Genomic DNA, 12,994 nt, shown 5'->3' on the forward strand with positions numbered 1-12,994 from the left:
TCAGAAGCAAGAGGGATCGCCGTGCAGTGAAAGCAGCAATCCGTCTTGCTGTTCTGGCTTCTGGGATAGCTGTGCAGCCTGCATTCGCTCCATAAGACGCACACACATTTCCCCTTACTTTTAAGGAGAGGAAAAGTGGGTCTTATAGAGCAAAAAATATGGTATTTATATAGCTGCTTACGTATATAGAATTCAGCTGCCAGAGCAAGACAGTCTGAGTACAGTGGTACCTCTGGTTACATATGCTTCAGGTTACATACACTTCAGGTTACAGACTCTGCTAACCCAGAAATAGTACCTCGGGTTAAGAACTTTGCTTCAGGATGAGAACAGAAATCATGCAGGGGTGGCATGGCAGCAGCAGGAGGCCCCATTTGCTAAAGTGGTGCTTCAGGTTAAGAATGGTTTCAGGTTAAGAACGGATCTCCAGAACGAATTAAGTACTTAACCCGAGGTTGTTGTTGTTTAGTCGTTTAGTCGTGTCCGACTCTTCGTGACCCCTAACCTGAGGTACTCACTTTAAATCCCCACACCTGTCTTGTCCAGGTTGTTCATCTTCTTAGATTAGGCCTTGCTCCCTGGGGAGGAGTCACTGCGAGCGTGACCGCAATGGGGATTTCATTGGTGTACATACCCATTCCAAATCCAGAATGACTCTTTTCCTCTGTTCTCCAAACAGCTGTTCAGCACTATGGAAACTGATTGCACATGAGCAGCAACACCAGGTCATGCCCAGAGCCAATTTTGGGAGTGGGACCTAGCTTGTGTAACATTTCCTGACTGCAGGATCTAGTAGCGGTTTTTTTGATGCACAACTGGGACTGCTGTTGGATATCGCAGCCTGAAACATCCTTTCATAAAAAATGAACTACATCTGTGCCAAATTTCATCCAAACCAAGCAGAGGGAGATTTTTCACTCAGCTGCCTGCCATTCACCCTTGGAGGAAATTTAGCCAGAATGCTGGGGTTGCCACTAATTAACAAACAAAACGAGTTGGCCAGCAATTCTGTGAAGCAGCCTTGCAAACATGGGCATATGCAGCGCTGGAGAGAAACATTACAGTTTGGCCGATGATATTTGATCCCACTCCATCAGCTGGAGGAAATAATAAACAAGGAAATCACAGCCATGCATGCAGCTGTTTGGAAACAGGCGCACACAAAAAGGCCTTGATAAATGACAGGCTGGTTTCATCAACAGATGGATTATACAAAACAATTGGAAAACACACAACTGCATTTTGGGCATTTTGTCCCTGCTGACATCCACCTATGTAGGGTGATATCCAGGAAGCACAGCAGCATTTCCAGAATCCACCATTCATCCCCAGAAGGATTACATGGAATCTTTCCAATGATATAAAAGGGGATTGGCCAGGGGGAGTTCTCTGTGGCCTTTATTTACTCTGGAAAATTGTATGCAAACAATTTGCCCTGCGTGTGTGCGTGCTTGTAGGCACACACCAAGAAGTTCCTTTCAGAGGAAGGGGCATTGGCAAATCATGAGAAGTCCCTGACACAATACATTCACAGCTCATTAGTACTTTTGTTAAGTCTGTTTGCTCATGCAAATGCAGTCCAAACTCTCAAGGAGACTGTTTGTCAAGTGGATTGGAAGCAGACAGAGATCACATAGCAACTGTGAGACTGGAGAAGGGGAATTTACTTAACAGTCTCTTTCTCCCAAGAAATGCAGAAGACGGCTCAGGATTCACAGAACAGGAAAAGGGGCAATCTGTATGGCTATTTAACTGGGCTGATTGCAGGGGGACCTATAGTCAGTTTTATCGTATTGCACATGGAGCCAAGTATGGCTAATGTTTAGAGAAAGTTTTCCAAAGAGTTGAAAAACCAGGTTCCTTGAACACAACTCTGCCAGGAGGAGGAAGTGATAAATACTGAAAGAAAGACCAACAGGCCATTGCCTGGAATCCATAGTGCTGAGCTGCTAGTGTACATCTGGGGTCCATGTTCACAGATCCCATTTATTCTCATAAAAAGAACTTGGGACTTCAGGTTGCAAGTCCAGATCCATTCACCAGGCAGGAAGCCTCAGTGATCAGAAGGATATGATCTGAGTAGGGATGGATAGGATTGCATTGTCAGTCATATTACCTGAAGTGGTAATGGGAAGCATGAGATGTAAAGGAAGCCTGTCATCTTTAGATTTACTGCTGGTGAGGTAAACAACTGGGAAACACTGGCCTGCAAGGGCTCCAATTGGAGAACAGCCTTTACCAAAGGTGTCATGGGCTTTGAAGACACTCTAAGGATGCATGGGAGAAAAAGGCTAAGAGGAAGGCACACTTGGCAAATCCACACCGTGATCAACTCCCACCCAGAAATGAATGTCCCCACCATGGAAGGACATGTGGATCCCGAATTGGCCTCCACAGTTACTTATGAACTCATTGTTAAAACCGTGTTTATGGAAGACAACCTTATTCGGCTATGAGTGATCGCCAAAGAAGAAGAAGAAATATATGTATGTATGTCACAATTCCATGGCGCCATGAAACAAGAAAGAAGCATTTTAGGTGCAGAATTGAAATCACAGGAAACACCTGCTTTATTCTTTCCCAGCAAGCTTCTAGCTCTTATGATCACTGCCTTATGTTTTGTAACTGTTGTAAGCAGACCTCAAAATTCCTATCACATAACTTATCTGGTGAATTTATGGAAGCTAGAAAGGTAACTTTTCCCTGGGAAAACCCCAACTTTCCCACTAAATCGAAGCACAAGTCAGTCGGGTTTTCCACTGGTTGATGTTTGTGCTGATATAGCACTAAAGAGCAGGTTTTCCTGGGGAAAGAGGTGGGGCAAACAGAAAACCACTTGGATCTGTGCGACGAGCGGAATTGTGGATGAGCTCTGAGCAAGATTTCCCATGGTCGGGGCAGAACCTCAGCACTCTCTTTAGTCCCTAGCCTCTCCCTACAATGATCAAAATCAGGCTAAATAATAGCTTTTAGAAATGCAGACTAATTAATTCAACATAGTAAAAGTTATGCAGATCTGTTCAATTTGCATTATTATATTGTATGTTGCAACAGTCAGCTGTTCTGAGCATTGAGTCTGGATCACCCGGGTGCCAAATGTTAATTTTTTAATCCACAATCTTTGTTTCTAGAAAAAGGGTTCTTCAAGTCTGTATTTTGTAAATTTATGTTGTGAACTGCCCTGAGGTCCACGGGTATAGGGCAGTATACAAAATTAATTAATTACAAATTTTATATGTGGTGGAGAGTGTCACACACATCAAAATCCATAGACACAATAGGTTCATGCCCAGTGTCATCTCAAGTCTTTAGCAAGTGGGCCGCAGAAGCTTCATTCAACATTTCCCACTTAATAGCCCTGACTGACTGGAGTAAATTGGATGATTCATGGAGCCTTCCCCTCCAGAGGTCAAAACCAACAGCTCTGAGTTCTTAAGGCCAGATGTCTGCTCACTGACCTCTGGTAGCTTCAGCCCATTTGCTGGTGTACGAAAGCTCCTTTGAGAGAATACCGTCTTGAAGACCAAGGACAAAGAATGACTAGGGGGTACTTTAGAGTGGGACTGTGCTAGCAGGGCAAATGGATGGAGGCTTACCTTCGCTTTGTGTTGCTTATTTGTTGTGTGAGTTCATCTTCCTGCTGTCTGAATCCAATACCCTTCACAAGCCCAACTATTTGTGTGTGTGTGTGTGTGTGTGTGTGTGTGTAGGTAAAGGGACCCCTGACCATTAGGTCCAGTTGTGGATGACTCGGGTTGCGGCGCTCATCTCGCTCTATAGGCCGAGGGAGCCGGCATACAGCTTCTGGGTCATGTGACCAGCATGACTAAGCCGCTTCTGGCGAACCAGAGCAGCGCACGGAAATGCCGTTTACCTTCCCGCCGGAGTGGTACCTATTTACCTACTTGCACGTTGATGTGCTTTCAAACTGCTAGGTTGGCAGGAGCAGGGACCGAGCAACGGGAGCTCACCCCGTCGCGGGAATTCGAACCCCCCACCTTCTGATCGGCAAGTCCTAGGCTCTGTGGTCTAACCCACAGCGCCACCCACATCCCTCATATATATATTAAAAAGAAACCCTAATGATAAACATTGCCATTTCCAGATCATGTCATGACATCAGTTTTATGTAAGGGCTCCATCTCAGAAACAATGTTGTTTCCATATCACTAAAAAAAGAGAGGTAAAGATGATAGCGAAGTATTATTATTTTATTTCAGCTAAGTGGAAGACACAAAGTCAGTGAAAGAGAATTCTTGGCCTCAACTTTCTGCTTTGCCCAGCTTTGAGGCCTACCTAATTGGACCTTTTTCTGCCTTCTCATAGGGATTGAGTCATTAATATTGACAATTATTGTAGCTATTACAGCTGCTATTATAAAAAAGGACACCTATATGAGAATCCCTTTAGAGTAGTGGCGAGAGTGCTGGACTGAGACCTTGAAGAACCACGGTTCAAATCCCCACTTGGCTATGAAGTTCACTGGGTCAAATCCATTACTTAAATATTTGACATGATCATTCAAAGTGTTGCTTCTGCGCTGTGAAGCCTTACGTGGCTCAGGATTGCACTTCCTCAAAGACTGCTTCTCCCCATATGAATCAGCCTGGGCCCTGAGCACGGGTGTTGCATCCCTGTTTGCTGCCCCGGGTGGTTGGACTTGACTTTATTATTACATTATTGGATGAGAATTTCAGGTATTTTGTATTGTACGTTGTTTTAAAGTTCTTGATTTTAACTCCTCCTGCTTTTCCAGGTTGCATCAAGAGAATTATAGTGTCCCAATCAAGGGGAGTCATAGTCCCACTCTGTTCTGCCCTTGTCACCTGGAATACTGTGTCCAGTTCTGGGCACCACAACTTAAGAAGGATGTTGACAATCTGGAAGGTGTGCAGAGGAGGGCGACCAAGAAGATCAAGGGTCTGGAAACCAAGCCTGATGAGGAACGGTTGAAGGAGCTGGGTCTGTTTAGCCTGGAAAAGAGGAAACTGTGAGAGGATATATGATATCCATCTTCAAATATCTCAAGTGTTGTCACATGGAAACTTGTTTTCTCATGCTCTGGAGGGCAAGACATGAACCAATGGCTTCAAGTTACAAGAAAGGAGATTCCAACTAAACATACAGAATAACTTTCTGACAGTAAGAGCTGTTTGACAGTGGAACAATATTCTACAAGAGGTGGCGGACTCTCCTTCCTTGGAGATTTTGAAGCAGACGTTGGATGGCCCTCTGTCATGGATGCTTTTGTTGAGTTGAGTTTCCTGTGTTGCAGAGGGTTGGACTAGAAAATCCTTGGGGGTCCCTTCCAACTCTACCATTCTATGAGTCTACGATTCCATATTATTTCTTGTTAAGTTGTTTTGAGACCTTTTTTTGAATAAAGTTACTAAGTAATGTAATAAATCAAATTCTCATCGTCTTTCTAATGGAGATTCTTCAAAACTCTGAACTGTATATCCTCATTTCAGAAAGTACATGTTGAAGCTAATTCAGGCATCAGACAAAAAGCTTTGTTGCTTCCACATTCTTTAGCACTACCTTGAATCTACCTGAAAAACAAACATTTATCTGTAACGGAAGGCACCGAATGGAATGTTTTGCCTTTCACCTTCAAAAATACTGTCCTTGACAGACCGAACTTTTGCTTTTCCTTTCTTTTAATCCCCTGCCTTCAGAAGAAGAAACCTTTAATTATTGGAGCTGGCTTTGGAGAGGACAGAATGTGTGCTTGACAGCAGGAGATCTGCCAATACAACATGTTTTTGCTTGGTGCTGAAGATGGTGGCGGATGAGGCAGCTTATATTCTTGTTCGTGCAAAAGTGTTGTGTGTTATGGAACGCAGTTGATGCCCCAAAGGTCAGAGCTTCTTTGGAAGCCAGATGATATCTGTAGTTTACCTTGCCAAATATAATTACTTTATTGTCAACAGCAACAATAACCGTTTTCTTGTTTTTGTTGTCTAGCAGCTCTTGGGGCTACTCGGTCAGAATACTAGAAAGATTTGACACAGTGCCATCACTTTCAAAGATGCCATAAAAGAGTATTGGTACCTTTTGCTACTTTCAAAATTACTTATTTATTTAGACATCTAAATGCAAAACGGCCTGCTCAGTTGAAGCAGCTCTTTAAATGCTGTTCTTATTTCTGGCTTGAGGCAACGTTACTTATTTCCTCGCATGCTTTTCCTCCACCACTTTTGCCCCTGCGTCTAAGTCTGAACATTACCAATCAACCGATAGCAATGTAAAGTATAGCAGGAGCAATTCGCTTTTTATAAAATTGCAACTGTGGATGGGGAGAGGGGCTTTAGCAGAGGCCTCCAGGCTGCATGACGGAATGGTGATAGAAGTATTTCTAGTAAGAAGGTCTGCCAGCCGCGCTCTTGGCAGCCTCAAGTACTTTGGGGGATAACTGCCTTTTAGAAACCGGGTGACCTCGTTTTATTTCTGGCCTCCTCTGATGAATAGGGATGATAGATGACTTGTTAGTGCTAAAATGATGTTGAGGAAAACGCCCTAAAGGCGCAAGGGCCAGAATATAAGAGCAACACAGTCTTCTATAGTACATCAACTGCTAATAATGGCCTTTCCTTTCTGGATGTTTTCTCTGCCTTTTCACGCTGATTTTTTAACCCACTTCTTTTGGATGCACAGAATTATCTGCTTCAATTCATTTGGCTGAGAAAGGTTTGTCAGGCATAGTGCGCCTGTTTGGATTATTGTAAGCCAAGTTATACCTGAGTCTTCCTTTGCTCATTCCTTCATGTGAATCGCAAGTAAACCAGAAGGCTTCTCATTAGCCATAGTTTCCCATTTCATTAAACCAAGAAATGATAATTAGCAAGTTTGGAGGAAGCTATGATATTGAAGCAGCTTCAAACTGCGGTTTAAGATCCCTCCTTATTCTAGAAATGGGAAACTGTGGCTAACTAGAGACTTAATAGAACAAACCACACAGGGAGCAAAGGAGCGACACATACGGACACATTTCAGCTTAGAAAGCCAAGTCATGATCATCCAACCAGGGCCAAGAAGAGCAGCATGTTTTTTCACTGTCTACTCACCCCGACTCTTGTCGAATATCGCTAGCAAACCCCTTTTCCCTCCCCAGAGCTACAATTCCAAGGGTGATTTAATGATCAATCCCTTTTCTCTGGGAATTGTAGTTCTGGGAGAGGGTTATGGGTCTTCTAACTACTCTCAGCACCCTCAACAAACTACAGCTCCCAGAATCCTTTGCAGGAAACCATGACATTTTAAAGCGGCATCGTAGTGCTTTCAATGTATGGTGTGAACGTGGTCCGAGAGCCCTTGTTCCCTGGGCACATGCTGCTAGGCCAAATCGCAGACTGCAGCCTAATGGAGTTAGCACAAAGCATCTACCAGTTCACAACCCTGCACTTGACAAGTTGCAATCTCCCCATTATCTGTTTAGTCATCAATTTTTTTATCCCCCCCCCCCGTAAATAAAGATACAATTAAAAAAATAAAAGAAAAAACATATTTATTATTTAAAATGTCTGAAAACAATGAAACATAATAAAACATTTAACCAGTCAGGTGTCTGAACAGACCCACTGGAAAAAAAAAAAACCTTTTCAGTAGGCATCTAAATGAACTGAATGATGGTGTCTGCCTAATATCATGAGGCAGGTAGTTCCATCACTTACCTGACTAGCACACTCCCAGTTTTGTGCCAATCAGCAACTGAGAAAGCCCCTGTCAGGTTCAAGTTTGAATGTTTTTCATTGTAAAGGTGAAAGTTAGGTCAGAATGGGAATGAATCATGGAATGGAAGCTGATTCATTCCTGCGGCCCAGGAAACAAGTTTCATCATTACAAATTGCTTTCCTTCACAGCATTTTCCCATTGTTGACCCTGCTGCTTCTACCAAGTGAGGGCAGAACTGTAGAACATGTGGGGAAAAGACACAGTCGCTGCCGAACTTTTGACGTGTTCCAATTAGGTTGCAAATTTATCAGTCATTTTCGATTAGCTGCCACTGAGTATCTTTTCTGGAACCCTTTGAAGTCCCGAAACCTAATTCAGAATGCAAAGCCACATCGCTGCTCTTCATTTCAAGCCGAAATGCGTTTCTTTTTCCACTGGTATTTTCCAAGCATGAACAAAGCCTCAAATTGAAGTGGAAGAAGCAGCGCTGCGGTTTAATGCACAGATGTCCAAAACGAAATGTCTTCACTTGTTTTAAACTAACCATTTGCCATTTTCTGAATTCCATAATTGATATTTTTGCATAAGCGGTGGTTTGTGCAGAAAATCGGTGGGAGAGTAAGGGCTTGGTGGAAATTTGTGGAGCACATTTCCATTCCTTTTCATTTTATCTCCAAATCTCGCAGCATCTCTTCTTGTCTTCCTCTCCTCACTTTTGTTTGCTTACCTTTTCAGGTGTTTCTCAGCAACTGCACAGACCTCTCATTTTCCTGATGCTCACTGCCATGAGCTTGCTGTTATACCTCCCCTTTGAAGGGGCTTTGTGTAATGTCTTCCTGCATCTTCCTGGGCATAGTTCAATTGTTGTGGCACATGCAATTCTCTAAGGGGGGGGGGTTGCCCAACTCCCCAAGGGACTGAGTCCTCTAAGTCTATGATCAGTCTTTTTTCCTCCCCCCTGCCCTCCAATTTTAAAGGTGCGGCTTATATTTGGGTGTGGTTTATTTTGGGGCCAATACGATATTTCAGACGCTATACTTATATACAACTATTACACATTGAAAATCCACAGTACCCAGAACCAGAGCAGAGGAATAAAGATAAAGGTAAAGGGACCCCTGACCATTAGGTCAAGTCGTGACCAACTCTGGGGTTGCAGTGCTCATCTCGCTTTACTGGCTGAGGGAGCCGGTGTACAGCTTCTGGGTCACGTGGCCAGCATGACTAAGCCGCTTCCTGGCGAACCAGAGCAGCGCATGGAAATTCCATTTACCTTCCCGCCAGAGTGGTACCTATTTATCTACTTGCACTTTGACGTCCTAGGTTGGCAGGAGCAGGGACCGAGCAATGGGAGCTCACCCCGTCGTGGGGATTCGAACCGCCGACCTTCTGATCGGCAAGTTCTAGGCTCTGTGGTTTAACCCACAGCACCACCCGCGTCCTAGAACATAGGAATAGGATTACACAAAGAGTTGCTTCCTTGGTCACACACCACTAGCTGTTGCTGATGCCTGGTAGCTTTGTGTGAGGGATGAGTCCCTGGTGAGATCTAGACTTGCAGGGGTTATCAAACTTTTTCAGCAGGCGGCCGGTCCACTGTCCCTCATAACTTGTGGACGGCCGGACTATATTTTGAAAAAATAAAATAAAAATGAATGAATTCCTATGCCCCACAAATAACCCAGAGATGCATTTTAAATAAAAGGACACATTATAGTCATGTAAAAACACACTGATTCCCGGACCGCCGCAGGCCAGATTTAGAAGGCGATAGGGGCCACATCCGGCCCCCAGGCCTTAGGTTGTCTACCCATGATCTAGAGGAACATGAAGGAGCCCAGGGGGGTCCAGAACAGATAGCCAGAGCAGGGAGAATGACCATCAGGGAGTGGAACAAAGGACAAGATCCCAAAGGCAAGAGTGTGCAGAGAGAGATCCTTCAGGACCCTGGACAGGTCCTGGAGACAGAGTGCAGTGAACCCACAACTTGCCCTGCTTTTACACGATTACAGCTTTGCCAGGAAGGGAGGGGGGATAAATAAATAAATGCAGAGTGGAGAAACACACCCAGACTTCACTGCTCTCCCCCCAGCAGGTTTCCTCACTTACTGGGTTTTGGGAAAGTGGTGTAGGGGCTCTGGCAGCATCTCAGAATGCTTGTGACACCTTCACGAGATGGCAGCCAGTCCTTATCAGTCCTTATCCACCTTCTCCAACCAGGTGTGTGTGTGTGTGTGTGTGTGTGTGTGTGTGTATCACCTGTGTTCTCATTCCACTATTGGAGGCAGTATTCCTCTTCATACCAGTTCCTAGGAATCGTAAGTGGGATGAATGCTGCTGTACTCATGCTCTGCTACAGAGCTTCCCATAGGCATCTGGTTGACCATTGTGAGAACAGTATCCCAGACTAGATGGCTCATTGCCCTGACCCAGGAGAGCTCTCCTTATGTCCTTATGTCCCCAGCATCCTTCTCTCCTCAACTTCTCTACTCCGCACCCATTCTTGTATCTGCAGGAGAGATAAGTCCCTTGGCTTCAGATTGTGGGGAGATCTGCTGCTGCTGGCAAGCAATGCTTTAGCCCCCTGCCCCCTGGTCATTAAAACAGACTCTCACTCCTTGTCTCAGGCCACAAGTCCATCTACTCCGGCATCCCCTTGTCACAGAGGGCAGCCAGAGACCAAGGGGGCACAGGACCTATATAGAGGCTTGGGGCAGCTCAGATTCAAACATATGGATCTGCTGCAGTCATGCTTTGCTGGGTCCCGAATAACACCACAGATAATTGCCAAGGGAAATGGCAAGTATTCTGTGCTATCTTATATATATATTAAATTATAAAATGTTCCTCAAGCTTTTTCCGCATTTCTTACATGGGAGAGAGACAAAAGGCCAGGGAAATTTAATTCTCCCAGTATGGCAGAATCCTGAGACCATGTATTTTTCAGGCATTGTGTGGGTTGTCAAATGAGATGGTGAATTCAAGCTCTCTTAATGTACAAGAAGAAAGAGAGACACATTCCAAAAATTCAGCGCTAGCAGGGTACAACATAATTCTCTGTGCTTCCCTGTCATCCATTACAGCAGCCGACAAAGCGACCATTTTAAGCATTCAGCAGGGAACAAGCGTTTCGGTATGGCTGACAACAACATGGCAGGGGCCCATCGTTACACAAATATTTTCATCAGGCACAAAGGGCGCTCTTTTCTCTTCCGCACTGTTTGCTTTGTGTCGGATGGGAAGTGTGAGAGGCTTATGACGGCCGACTTATGCCAGTCTTCCTCTGTCCAGCTGGCAGGATCAAGAGAGAGCTTCCCACTCTCAGTGCCACCGCTTGCTGTTGCCCAAAAGAGCTTGTCCCTTTTTGTCAGCATAATTAAAAACAAAAGAACTTGAGTCGCTCACTGGGGCTGCTGAGGGACCTCAGCACTGCTAGATAGCACCTTGCTATTTTCTGAGAAGTGATGCTCTTAATCGCTTATTATCCCATGGGAAATTTGCATGTACAGTGGTACCTCGCGTTAAGTACTTAATTCGTTCCGGAGGTCTGTTCTTAACCTGAAACTGTTCCTAACCTGAAGCACCACTTTAGCTAATGGGGCCTCCCGCTGCCACTGTGTGGCCAGAGCACAATTTCTGTTCTCATCCTGAAGCGAAGTTCTTAATCCGAGGTACTATTTCTGGGTTAGCAGAGTCTTTAACCTGAAGCGTATGTAACCTGAAGTGTGTGTAACCCGAGGTACCACTGTAATGCCCAGGGGCTTCTTGGAGAAAAGGGCGGAGGGACAATGTTCATTCAAATTCAGCACACTATGCATTTATATTGGTATCTTCATCAGGGAAGAAAGCTTTGGGAGAAGCCATAGCTCTGAACTGTGTTTTGGTTGGGATGTAGGCCAGGCCAGGAGGCAAATTACCGTATTTTTTGCACCATAACACTCACTTTTTTCCTCCTAAAAAGTAAGGGGAAATGTCTGTGCGTGTTATGGAGGGAATGCCTACGGGTGGCATGCCTACGGATTTTCCTCCTCTAAAAACTACGTGCGTGTTATGGTCGGGTGCGTGTTATAGAGCGAAAAATACGGTAACTAAGAACCCGATAATTTGGAATCTCCTCCAAACCCATGCCAGAGTTTTGCAATGTTTTTGCAGTGAAAACCCCCACATTTCGCAGCGCCCCACAATCTGAGTAATTGATACATGGGACATGGGGTTTGTAGAGGGCCCTACCATTAGGCAGAGGAGGTGGATGCCTCAGATGGTGGATCTGGGAGACATGGATGGGGCAGGAGGAACCTGTAGCTCTCCATAAGTTGTTGGACTCCAACTCCCATCAGCCCCAGCCAGCATCATCACTGGTCAGGGAAGATTGGAGATGCAACCCAACAGCACATCACAATTCCCCACCCCTGATTGATGGCAATGTGTGACATACAGAGTGAAACTGAACGTGAACCCACCTTTTCTGACTGATGCTGGCACTAATTTGCCCCTTCAGAAAGACTAATGTATACTCTGGAGTCTATCACACTTTGAGATTGACAGATGTAAGGGATTTCTTCAAAGCAGAATCCTTGCCTCTGCCAGACATGAAACTGTGGTTGTCCTTCCACGCCTGGAGTGGTACTCAAAATCTACATCTCTTGTTGCCTAGAGCCTGTTCTTTCCCTCCTCAATATGCATCTTCCCACCACAAGAGAGTATGCTCGCCCAGTGCAAAGAAGAGCCAAGAATGACTCTGGGGGTGTCTGCCTATGATTTCCCTGGATGTGGCTTCCTAACTGGGGGGCAGCAGTTTGTATTCTAGTTCTTAAAATAATTGCAAACAATATAAAAGCCAGGCACAGCTTTCCAACTGGTCACTACATAAATACCAAGCACTGCTTATTTTCTGCACTGCACAGATTTAAAGCCCAGTCACATCAATGGTAGAGCTGTGAGATGAATGCAACCAAAGCCTGAACCCCCAGAGAAACTGGGCCTATTTGGAGGGATCGGGGCCTCATTTGTGTTGGGCTCAGACAGCTCCAGATGACTACAGGTTGGGTTGAAGGCTCAAAGCCACCCGATGCTTTCAGAGAGTGGGCATCCGGCAGGAAGGAGAGGCAGGCAGGAATGTGGAGAAGGCTGAGAATCACAGAAGGGAATCTACCTTTGCAAGAAAAGGGGGTGACTTTGCTCCCAGGCCTCCCCTTGTCCAGGAGTCAGCAACCTTTTCCAGCCATGGGCCGGTCCACTGTCCCTCAGACGTTGTGGGGGCTGGACTATATTTTGAAGGGGGGAAAATGAACGAATTCCTATGCCCCACAAATAACCAAGA

At 45.1% G+C, this 12,994-nt stretch overlaps 1 long non-coding RNA gene across 1 annotated transcript in view; it reads left to right on the forward strand.

Annotated features, from left to right (window-relative positions):
* The window catches only part of LOC310697133, a 237,521-nt gene that overhangs the window by 99,023 nt on the left and 125,504 nt on the right, over positions 1 to 12,994 (forward strand). The window lies entirely within an intron of this gene.

Source organism: Podarcis liolepis (assembly GCF_965112155.1).
Source record: "Podarcis liolepis genome assembly, chromosome: 17".
Taxonomy (NCBI): Eukaryota; Metazoa; Chordata; class Lepidosauria; order Squamata; family Lacertidae; genus Podarcis; species Podarcis liolepis.